The following is a 12,353-nucleotide window of genomic DNA, read 5'->3' as shown; positions in this document are numbered from 1 at the left end:
ATCTACATGAAAACAGAAATTATAGCAAAAGGGAATTAATTTCCAATTGCAATTCCCCACTAAGCCCCATATCACCCATAATAGTATCACAAAGGTTCCGAAGGACAAGAAAGAAATTGAGGCTTAGATGGCACAACTAGACTAATACCTTTAGTGGTGTTTCCTTTTCTTTTGACTGCCTTTCCTGCAGAGTTTACGATTGCCGGTGATTTGATTAGCTTTTTCTCCTTTTCCTATCATGCGTTTTGGAACTAATATGGTGCCCGAAGTAGAGAGTTGTCCAAGCATGTATTGCAGCTTCACGCCAGTTCTTTGCTGCAAAGTGAGCAGTGCCGAACTTCTGCACTGTTGCGGTAAAGAACAAGTGGAATGTCCCTTTGATTTAACATGGCGCTCAAGATGGAGGGAGTCGCCCGAGTATGCATTAAGTTTCACACTAATTCTCTGCTACAGAGTGAGTGGTGCTATACGTCTGCACTGTTGTGGTTAAGAGGAAACGGATCGATCCTCTATGTGGCTGTTTTCACCTGGCAGCTGATGAATCTGCAAAGTCAGGGTGACTTGAATTTTCATGTTTAACAATTAATTCTGTGACGTTTTGGAGCTTTTTTTTTTTTTTACTACTTTTTGCTAGAATGTACACTTTTCTTTTAACCGATCATTCGGTCACATGTGTTAAATACTCTTGGCAATTATTTGTTATGTTTTGCTGCCAGCATTGATCAATTTCTCCCCTAGCTGTTTCACATGAACTTCTGCTTAGGATTTGGATTTTGAGCAATGTTTGTAACAAGGAAGTCAGGCCTGCCCTTCTTATTGTTTATCTTTCTTAAGGGGGCTGCAGAAAAGACTGGTGATTCAATTTTTTGTCTGTTTTGGAGGGGTTTGTTGATGGGTAAAATGGGAATTGGTATATTGGGGGTGTTGCTGATATGCTGTTATGTTTTTGAGGGTGAAAGAGAGGTATGGATAGAAAGTGGAAGCATGGAAAACTGGTTAAGTGCATTGTTGTATGGAATAAAGGAAAGTATGATTGGAATCAGATTTTGGATGTGAGTGGTACATGTACATTACCTCTTTGTAGGATACTCTTTATTTCTGAGGGATCTCTTGGAAAATGATGGTTTTCTTCCAGAGCCGTAGCGTGCCTATAGCCAATATGGCCATGGCCATAGGCGCTGCTACCAAAAGGCACCAACAAGAGCAGTGTGGCCGGCCGCCGACAGGTCTTCAGCAAAAGAAAAGCAGCGCTGCCCCAGTCAAAATTGACAGCGTGGTTAGCATGGCCTTAGTAAGTCGAAATGCAGCGCAGCCCCACTGGCAACACTGCTGATTCTGGCAGGGCTGCGCTGCTTTTCCACTTACTAAGGCAGCGCTTACCATGCTGACAATTTCGGCGGGGCCATGCTGCTGAGGAGGATGAGGAGAAGCAAACCCTGCTGGAAGTAATCCAGTGCCCAGTGGCCGGAAGTTGTTCCCTTGGCCACAGAGGCTGAAGAAGGAGATTGCTGCTGCCTGCTACGACGAGGAAGTGAGAGAGAGAAAGCATGTATGTGTGTCTGTGTGTAGGAAAGTGAGAGAGCATGTGTGCCTGTGTGTGGGAGAGTGAGAGAGCATGTCTGCCTGTGTGTGGGAGAGTGAGAGAGCATGTGTGCCTGTGTGTGGGAGAGTGAGAGCATGTGTGCATGTGTGTGGGAGAGTGAGAGCACGTGTGCATGTGTGTGGGAGAGTGAGAGCTCGTGTGCTTGTGTGTGGGACAGTAAGAACATGAGTGAGAGAGAGTATGTGTGCATGTGTGTGGGGGAGTGACAGAGAGCATGTGTATGTATGAGAGGGAGCATGTGTGTGCACAACTATCCCAGTCACTGTCTGCCTACTAATCCATGACAATTTCATGGCATCTGGAAATCAAAAGATCCAAGGTATGGATAACAGGGAATTTTTTAAAATCCTTATTTTAATTGTTGGGTGTTTTTTGGTGTGTCTGTTTTGAAATATGTTAATGTTGTTTGGAAGATTTTTATCAGTTTTTAATTATTGAATGTTATTCTGTTCATTAATTGTTTTGAATTATTCTTTTTATTGGTATGGTTTTACTAATTATGTTTTATGAGGAGTGGTAATGTTTCTGTTTTTTACATTGTTGCAGTGCATACAGAATTTGGCTTGTTGCAGTTTCCAGTTCAGTTTGTGTCTGTACATTTCTATTTATACTGTATGGTCTCTTTATTCTGTATTTGAGGGTCTGTCTGTGTGTTGCATGTGTGACTGAAGTGAGTTATTCCATTAGTGTGTAGTTTCTATGTAGAGATCTATAGCAGCTTGGATTGTTCTGTTTTCCTAATAGGGGGTGTATTTTAGGCCTTGTGTAATATTTGTAGTATTAACGTTTTTAGGTAGGGTTGTTGCTGTTTGAGTGCTGGCAGTTAGTGCTGTTTTTATATAGAAATTCTGTTTTCTCGTGGCTCTCTGAGGGTCATGCCCATGCCCAAGATGCATTACAGTAGGCTTCTTACCATATAGGTTCCAAGTATCTCTTGCATTTTTGCAGGGTTTTCTGGTTGGCACCTCAGCAGTGCCTGTAAATGTAAAATACATATTGTCAGTGATATTTTTAACCTCAGAAGACTGTGCTTTGAATGTTCTTTTTCATGCAAAAACTTATTATAAATGCATAATGTTTAATTGTGTGTGAGGAGGGTGTGATGGGGTGGGGGGTGCAAGGCTGTAAAGTTTTCCTAGGTCACCTCATACCCTTGCACTGGTCATGGGCACTGCTGTACAAACTTTGAATAGAGTCTCCCAACTCGTGGTGACCTGTGTTGTGTAAAGGGGGAGGACGCAGATTTTCACTTGGCCACAGGCACCAAATTGCCTGGCTCCAGCTCGGTTTCCTTCATCTCTGTACGACATCACTTCATCTGGATGAACAGATAATTACAAGTTCTTTTCTTTAAATGTTGACGGCATTCACTCTCCCATCAAGAGAAGAAAGATTCTGAATGCCTTTAAGAGACATAAAGCAGATGCAGTTTTTCTGCAAGAAACAGCTTTGGACAAACAAGAACATTCTAAATGGTGCAAGGATTGGGCGGATCATTGCTATGCAGCTTCACTTTCATCCAGACATTGTGGAGTTGCCATCTCACTTCACAGGAATTTTCCTTACCAGGTAGAAAGATGCATGGAAGATTCTCAGGGGAGATAGGTGATGCTAGTAGGGTTCAACGCAGAGTAAGAAATAGTGTTATGCAATGTTTGTACGCCTAACGTGTATATGAGGTGTATTCCTTTTTTTTTTACTAAACTATCCCAATATCATGGCCACCATATCCTTGTGGTGGGAGATTTTAACATAACCGCTGATAGCAGGGTGGATTGTAAATCTTCCAAACCTTTGGTTAAGAATTGGGAGCAGATTGGCGTGAATTTTTTCTCCTCTGAACTGCAGTTCCTAGATGTCTGGAGGATTCTGCACCCAGATGAAAGAGATTTTACATTTTTTCTATAACTCATGAAGCATATTCAAGACCAGATGCCTTTCTTATTTCTAACACTCTTTTTTCAAATGTTATATCTGCTGATATACCTGATAATGTTCTTTCTGATCATTCAACTATTTCTTTGATTCTCTGTTGTGGAGAAAAGGGAATACCTCGTCCATGGAGAATGAGTTCTACCTTATACTATGATGATGAGTTTCCCTTAGACACAGAATGGGAGAAAAGCCTTAGTGAATCAGGCAGACATTTAGGGAGGCAGGAAAAGCTGTATTAAGGGGACAGATTATTGCTTATGGTGTGGGGAAGAGGCGAAAGGCAGACGCTAATATTTTACAATTGACTCACAAAATCCAGCAGCATGTGTGTACTCTGCAGGAAACAGACAAACAAAGTTTATTAGAAGCTCGTAAATGGCTGTATACACTTCATGAGCATTAGGCTAATGTGCAGCCTATTTACATAGATATGGAAATAAGGCCAGATGGTTGTTAGCATGGCTAGTCCATAATGACAGAAGATCATGGTTTATCCCTTCTCTTAACTTCTAAAGTATCTTGGAGGAGAAGTCCATTACCTGCTATTAAGTTCACTTAGAGAATAGCCACTGCCATTAGCAATGGTTACATGGAATAGCCTTAGTTTTTGGGTACTTGCCAGGTTCATATGACCTGGATTGGCCACTGTTGGAAACAGGATGCTGGGCTTGATGGACCCTTGGTCTGACCCAGTATGGCATTTTCTAATGTTCTTATGTGATCGCCAGAAGTTGTGTTAATTTTTGTTCAAAAATGATATGCGTCACACCCTGGAGCAGATTCCTCTCTTGCTTCTTCTTTCCCGGTTAATTGCAGCCCTCATCTCTCATCTAAATAATCAAATTACTGAGTCAGAAATAGTGACACAAAGAAAGGAATTGAAACTGCCAAAGGCAGCTGGACCTAATGGTCTGGGGAATGGTGTCCACTCTGCAGGCTATGTTTACTGAGGCAGCCGATCGTAAGCGATTTTCAATGATATGAATAGAGCATTGAGACCCATCTTACAATAAAAAAAAAAGGGAAGGATCCTGTTTTACCTGAATCATACAGACCCATCTCCCTTCTCAATGCAGATAGGAAATTATTTATTTATTTTATTTATTTATTTATTTTAATTTAGATTTTTATTGTAATTTTTAGAAAAGTAGAGATGTCATGGCTAGCAGAAATGTTGTAGATAGGAAATTATTTGCTTCTATTTTGGCTGCAAGCCTGGGTGATGTGATTTCATGCATGGTTAGACCAGACCAAGTGGGATTTGTGCATAACAGATTCTCACTAGTAAATACAGCGAAGGTCTTACTGTCTCTGGAAGTTAAACCCTTTGATGCTCTTTTTCATGGTTTAGATGCTAAAGAAGCATTTGACAAGGGTAACTAGTCATTTCTTTTTTGGTTACTTTCAGAATACGGTTTTTGTGAATTTTTTCTACAAGGTATCCAGGCATAGTGCTCAAATTTTAGTGACTGGAAACCCGTCTGACTCTTTCCCTCTCTGTAGAGGCACTCATCAGGGTTGCCCATTAACCCCTTTAATGTTTTAACATTTTTTGGAGCCTCTAGCAATAAAAATAAGAGATCTGGATGGATTTCAAGGTATTTCTTATAAGGGCCATGAGTTTAAAATCAGCCTATTTACCGATGACATGCTGCTTCTTATCAACAATCCCCAGACAGCTATTTTGAGTGTGGTTAGTACTATTTCACACTTTGAGCTTTTTTCGGGGGTAAGTATCAATTATTCCAAATCTATAGCTTTCCCGTTGGATAAAACTTTACCGGACAGATGGCCTGGCACTTTTCCCTTTGCGTGGGAGCTCGAGAAGTTTACCTATCTGGGAATACAGCTGTCTCCAACTTATTCGACCATTTATAATTTGAATATTAGAGATGCCTTAGATAAAGTACTGAAGCTCTTAGCTTGATAGCATGACCTGCCGTTATCAGTCTATGGTAGATGTGCCTTGGTGAAAATGATAGCATTGCCAAAAGTATTATATAATCCTATGCAATATTTCTCTGTTGGGCTAAACAAAGGAATATAAATACTTTTAAGTCTGTGATTATACTTTATCTTGCAGGGCTAAACCTGCAAGAATAAGCTATACTAAATTATTAAATGACAGACAAAAGGGTGACCTGAGGCTACCTGGCCTGAAATGAGGCCGATTGCTGATATATTGATGGGGTATAACAAGTAAGCTGTTTTATCTATGTTGCATTTGGCCAGCAATGATTTTTCTTTAGTTAATTTGCTGCAAGTTAGGAAGATTCCTACCATCTCCTCAGAGAAAGACTCATTTGTTTTGTTCTCTGCGTAAGGCATAGAGGTGGTTACGTAGTCACTTCAAGTTGTCCTCTCATTTACAAGAAAATTGGTTTTTACCTGCTAATTTTCATTCCTGTAATGACTCCCCCTCCGACTGTTCCCCATGGTCTCCCTGGGCCTTCTCAGGGCTTAAATTGGCCGGGGAAAAACGTGGGCAGGAGCTCCCCTCCCCCTGTGGCAAGCTGCGCTTTTAGACGCGAAGATCCCCAAGATGGCCGCCGTTCCTGCGCTCAGCGAGAACAGATCCTCAGCCTCACGCCACACAGCTTTCGGCACGCCAGCCCGACGCTGCCGCGGGCCCCCCCCCCCCCCAACATGCCCTCACTGGCAGTGAGGCACCAGGTACAGTGGCTGGCTCGCAACAGGTGCGAAGATTCACTCCCACAAACGGAACATCGGAGCTCCCGCGGCACTCTGAAGTGCAGCGATGGCCACACGGACTGGGAAAGCGAACCACCAGGAGAGCGAAAAAGAAAAAATAACTATTCCCCAAACCATTTCCCAGCACCGCTGGCGCCGGGAAAATAAAGGAAGGCCATGCGATCTTTTCTTATTTCTTTTTTTTTTTAACTTTATAAAAAAAAGAAAGACAGAGACCAGAAAACAAAGACCACAGAACAGGCTTATCTGAAGGGAAATGGACCACCAGCTTTCACCCTGACGGGTCACCAAGTGCAATTTAGGGTCCCCAACCCCTGCTTGTTCTTCCCTACGACCAGGAGGGATGGTCCCGCCAGGACCTGACAACCTCCTAGGAGGGAAATCTCCTCTAGAAGGAACAAAACTTCTATCTGCTTTCTTTTTGCAGCTCAGAACTGCAGGTTTTGCACCTCCTCCATCTGCTGGAGACAAAGAAATACTGAGGGACTGAGGGTGCTACACCAGGTTATGCACTGGTGGCTGTGAAACTCTGTCTCCATCTGCTGGAAGGGAGGCAAAACCCAGGAGTCTGGACTGATCTGGGTACGTACAGGAAGTGCCTTTTGTGCAACTGAATCAATCACGAATTATTTCCCTCAGGCCAAGATTTTGGCATTTTTCATCTTTGAAAGGATAGGGGATTGACTAGGGTGTGGGACTGTTTTATGTACCGAAATGGCTGAAATAGTTTCTTTTAAAAGTTTGCAGGAAAAGTGGAATATCCCCAGCTCTCAATTCTATGGTTACTTGCAGGCGAGATATTTTATCCAATCACTTTGCAAGCAGTATGCAGTGAAATCCCCTGTGGGAAGATTTGATAGATGTCTTAAAAGTACACCTGTCAAAGACAACAAGATAGCCTAGTGGTATAAAATGTTCAGAAACCATACTGAAGCCCCATTTTTGGTGACATTAGCCGACAGGTAGTCTGGGGACCTGGGCATTGAGCAAACTGATGATGATTTATCTATTCAGTGATTAACTAATCTAACCAGAGAAACCCAGTTCAAGTTGATTCACGGGGCTTTTCTTGATAGAAGCAGAGGGCACAGGTTTGGTTTCTTTGTTGCACCGGGCTCATATCTACATATGTTTGTTTGTTGTACGAAGCTGCAGCTATTTTGGCAAGAAATTCAAGCTAGATTGGAAAGGACTGTGGAGAAATCTATACAGTCGACAACAGTGATTATCATCTTAAGATTTGATTTAGAAGGTGATACTTTTACTGCGGAAGAAAGACGATATTTATATCTAGCTGCTCTCTTGAATAAAAATGTTGTACTGACGTACTGGGCGAGTGAATCTTCCCCGAGCATTTCATCTTGGGAACAGTTAATGATACATTATTTTTACAATGACTTTCAGCATTTAAAGAGGTCAAAGTCTGCAAAAGCAAAAAGATCTTTACATTTATGGTCTAAGTTTTGCAATACCTTACCTGCAGATATTCGACTCTGTTACAACCTTTCAGAATATGTTTAGTTAATCGCTCCTGATAGACTTTGTGAGGGAATGAATGCTGAGTGTAAATGCATGGGATAGTATATGGGACGGTGGATAAGGGGTTTTATTTTTATTTGTTATAAGATATTATGGGAGATTATGTAAAAGCCAAGAGATATGGACATTATTGTATTGTTTTATTCTTTGATGATGATACTGTTGCTTTCAATTATTGTTGTGGATTGTTTATGATCGTTGTCTCTGGAATAAAAATATTATTTAAAAAAATAAAAAGAAACATCACGTTCAGAGAAGACCCTTAGGGACGTCCTCCACCATGGCTGAAAAGGTGACTCCCCCAAGTACCTTAAACACCAAAAAGTTCCAAGAGAAGTACCCCTCTCCCAGGTGTACTCCCTCCTAAATGGAGGTCTCACATGCTTAACGCCTATGTGAAAATTAATCACATCCAGACCAGATAGACCGCCAAAGATATTCCATCCACCTTACCTTGAAAACAGCCTCATGCTGCCACCTGAACACCCAGTTATATGACAACCCCTTCATAAGACCCTTCTGTAGAAAAGCCAAAATGTGAGGCACTGACACTTGAATCGGGTCAAGTCCTTCTTCAACCTACCAGACCTTACACATCTTCCATACCCTGACATGTCAAGGGAGTAGATGGTCGTCTGGCCTGAAGTACGGAGTAATAACTGCTTCCAAGTACCTCTTCAATTGCAACTGCTTCCTTTGAAAGGCCAGGCCGCGAGATAAAAGTAATCCAGCCCTGCTGGAGTAGGCCATGAAGATGACCTAACCAGAGGACCAGCAATTGCGAGATTTAACAAGTCTGCAAACCAGGGTCGATGCAACCACTTCGGCACCAACAGTATATAATTGCACTCTCCCCGGCCACTGAAGCACCAACCCACTGATGCCTTCCGAGCTGAACTCCCATCTGCCACTGAAAACCATGCTCACCATGGCATTCCTTCTTGTCATCATGAGAACCAACAGAGAGGCTCGGCACCTGACCTGAATTAACTCCAGTGCTTCTGGTGTTAATTCCCATTCTTCCTGTTCCAACTGCCACTGGCTGAGATAGTCCACTAGCACCTTGTCTACCCCAGCCACATGGGACGCTGCCAGTGCTGACAAGTGTTTTTCTATCCAAGCAAACAACTGAGCCCACTATTGTCGTATTGTCTGACAAAACTTGAATTGCACGATCAATAGACCATAATGTGTGTACGGATGACTACCAACCCTGAGCCATCTGTTCTTGACACATCATCCCCCCCCAACCCATCAGGCTGGAGTCAGCGGTCTCCACTACTCAACCCAGGATCTCCAGTTCCATTCCTCACTTTAAATTGGCCATCACGAAAGACTGGACCTGGCAATCCCTTGAAGCGGTAGTGGAAGCTGAAATTCCTCCAAGAGCGGATTCCAGTGAGACAAAGGAGCCTTCGGGAGAGACTGTATATGTGCGAATGCCCACTGAACTAAATCCAATGTAGAAACCATAGTGCCCAAGACCTGCAAATAATCCCATTCTTTAGGTACCAAAGCTGTAATAAATGAAGGACCTGAGCCTGCAACTTCGTCATCCTCTCTGCTACGAGGTACACACTTCTCCACCTGGTCTCAAACCGTGCCCCCAGCTACTCCAGGGATTGAGAGGGAATAAGACTGCTCTTTGCTAGATTCACCACCCAGCCCCAAGACTGTAACTTCTGCATCACTCACTGCATGGAATGATGACATATGTTTTCTGACTCTGCCTTGATGTGCCAGTCATCCAGATAGAGGTGTACGAAGACTCCTGTTTGCAGAGCCATGGCTACCACCACCATCACCTTGGTGAAGATCTGAGGAGCAATCGCCAACCCGAACTGTAGAGCCCTAAACTGAAAATGCTCACTTAGGACCATAAACAGCAGAAACTTCTGATATCCTGGCCTGAAGAATATATGCAGTTAAGCCTCTGTAAGTCCAATGCCAGAAAACTCTCCTTTGCGAACATCCAAAATGGTCCAGAAAGTGTCTCCTTTCTTTGACACTCTGAAATAGATTGAACACGTGCCTTTACCCTATTCCTCCAGAGGCACAGACACTATCACCTCTAGACACACAAGCACTATTGCCTCCAGACATCAAAAACACTCTAGCACGGCATGCACAGCATCTCTCTTTACTTGCAACATACAAGGAGAACCATGAAGACTTCTCAGAATGGAAGAGCAAATTCTAAGGAGCAGCTGCCTCTCATCACATCCAATAGCCATTGGTCCAAAGACCTTGTTCCACTCCTCGTAAAAACAGGCCAATCTCTCTCTGATCGCTTTCATGTGAAGTCTTGCTGCCTCTGGCTCCTTGACCAGAGTTGTCCTGGGTGAATTTACACAGACCTCAAAAGGACTGTTGCCACCCTGATCCTTGCTTCTGAGATGCGAAGACCCACTGTTGGAGCGATACCTTCTCATATCTTAAAAACTAGCCTGAGGCGGAAACTTCTTCTTGCCCCCTTTTGGATTATCTTCATGCAACTTTAGCCCTTTGGACTCTCCCAAAAGCTTCACCTGTTGCCCCATATCCTTGCCAAACAACAACCTCCCCAAGGAGGAGATTACTGAGCTGGGCCTTGGACCAGAGTCTACTGACCAATTGTGCAGCCAGAGAAGACATCTAGTTAATACTGTTGACTCCATAATCCTGGATGACGTCTGAAACAGATCATAAAGTGTGTTCACCACATAAGCCACGGTTGCTTCTGAATGTGCCACTTGCCAAGCAGAGGCCGTGGAAACATGTCCTTCTTCCTGCAAGCTCTGTTTGCATTGCAGACAGGTCCGCTGCATCAAATTGCTACCAGTTGCCGCCCGCATGCTCAAGGCCGAAACCTCTAATATCCCTTTCAGGTGAATCTCCAACTTCCGATTCTGGGCAACCTCCAACATGTCCGAAACTGACACTTCATCCAGGTCCTGACACCAGAATAGTGATTTTCTTTGTAACCGCAGAGACTGAAGTATCCCTCTTGGGAGGCATTAGCAGTTTCAAGGGAGCCTCCAGCAGTGGATAGAGCATAGCCCTAGCTCTCCATTTACATTTATTAAAATTTCTTAATCAATCAACACAATGAAGGCCTGAGCGATGAACAAAAATACATCATAATCAATTTAGCAAAAACAGAAATACAAATAAAATACATACAATCATGCTTGGTTTAGCAAAGAAAATATATCACAAAACATAAAATTATAAGATTCTCACAAAATTAAATTCTGACAAATAAAACTCTGTCTTTAAAACGGAAAGTAAAAAGAATATAAAATCAACAAAAATAATACCATAATTAAAAGTAACAATTTAAACAAATATGTTTTAATTAGCTTTTTAAACTCTTTCAGAGAGGTGGACTGTCTCAATTCTAAAGAGAGAGAGTTCCAAAATATAGGCCCAGCAAATGAGAACGTGCACTCTCGAGTGATATGAAGCCTCGCTACCTTTAGGAAGGGAATATCAAGGAGATCTTGATGCATAGATCTTAAAGCTCTCCCACCCTTCAGTCCCACTTCTGGATTATCCCATTCCTGGAGACCCAAACCTTTTACTGTTCTATGGAATGGCAAGGCTTTGTATGGCTCCCGCAGGCCTTCCAAGATGGGGTAACTCCCTCCATGGTCAGATCCTACTTGAAAAATCTTTAATACCAGCATGCGTGGGCTCAAAGGCCACAGGTCATCCCTCCTGAACAACTTGATCACCCTTAACCATGGCAGTCTACGAGGGACTTCCTCCAGGGTCATTATCTTGACCTCCCAGTCCCCTCAGAGAGATCCACATCATCATCACCACCACTTAAATGACCTTTAAGGCCTAGCAGATGCAAATGAGAACTCGATCCTCCTGAAGAGTCTCACCTGCCCACCTGAGCCTGTTCCTGGGGTCCCAATGGAGGAGTGTGCTTGCCTGCTACTTCCCTTTTAGTCTAAACAAGCTTTAAGACTTAAGAGAACAAAGTCAGAGGAAAATAAGCTTCCCCATGGGTTCCCCAGCATCATCATTGCTCTCTGGGTCTGCAGGGAAAACAAGAACGACCGGTGATAAAGGGGGTGGGGTACCTCCCTTCCCCCAAAGCTTTCTGTTGCTGCTTGCCATCGGTAACAAAATGGCCACCATTCCCCTGCTTGTCAGCCAAGCTCTCTCTCGCTGGCTGCAGCCAATCGGAAGGCTCGTTTTTCCCACATTGCCTCAGTGGCTGAGCTTCCTTCTCCTGCTGAGGTACATCTGCCGCATAGTGCATCTACCCTTAGACGTGCACTTTCTCCCTGCCGAACCTGCAGCACGTGCTACGTCCCACGGCCACTGTCATTATGCGTACACCTGCTCGAAAGAAACCTGCCTGCAAACAGTTCACACTGAAGCCCCCCGATCCGGGTGCCCAGTGGGCCTCAGCCGCTCGCTCTTCTCCTCTCCCAGATGTCTGACAACCAGCTGATTAGCGTCTACATCCACATTGTCTCAAAAAAAAATTTTTTTAAAGAGCCAGGCCTGCAAGAAATACTTCCCCCAAAAAAGAAAGGGAATACTTTCCTGATGGTGGAGGGCTAGC

The 12,353-nt window shown here is 43.4% G+C and overlaps 1 protein-coding gene across 1 annotated transcript in view; it reads right to left on the bottom strand.

Moving 5' to 3' along the window:
• AGBL2 (ATP/GTP binding protein like 2) overlaps positions 1–12,353 on the bottom strand; it is a 91,619-nt gene that overhangs the window by 26,247 nt on the left and 53,019 nt on the right. The gene's annotated exons all lie outside the window — the stretch shown is intronic.

The sequence above is a fragment of the Rhinatrema bivittatum genome, chromosome 17 (assembly GCF_901001135.1).
Source record: "Rhinatrema bivittatum chromosome 17, aRhiBiv1.1, whole genome shotgun sequence".
Lineage (NCBI taxonomy): Eukaryota > Metazoa > Chordata > Amphibia > Gymnophiona > Rhinatrematidae > Rhinatrema > Rhinatrema bivittatum.
The sequence above is the reverse complement of the archived record's forward strand: the minus strand, read 5'-3'. Positions and strand labels throughout refer to the sequence as shown.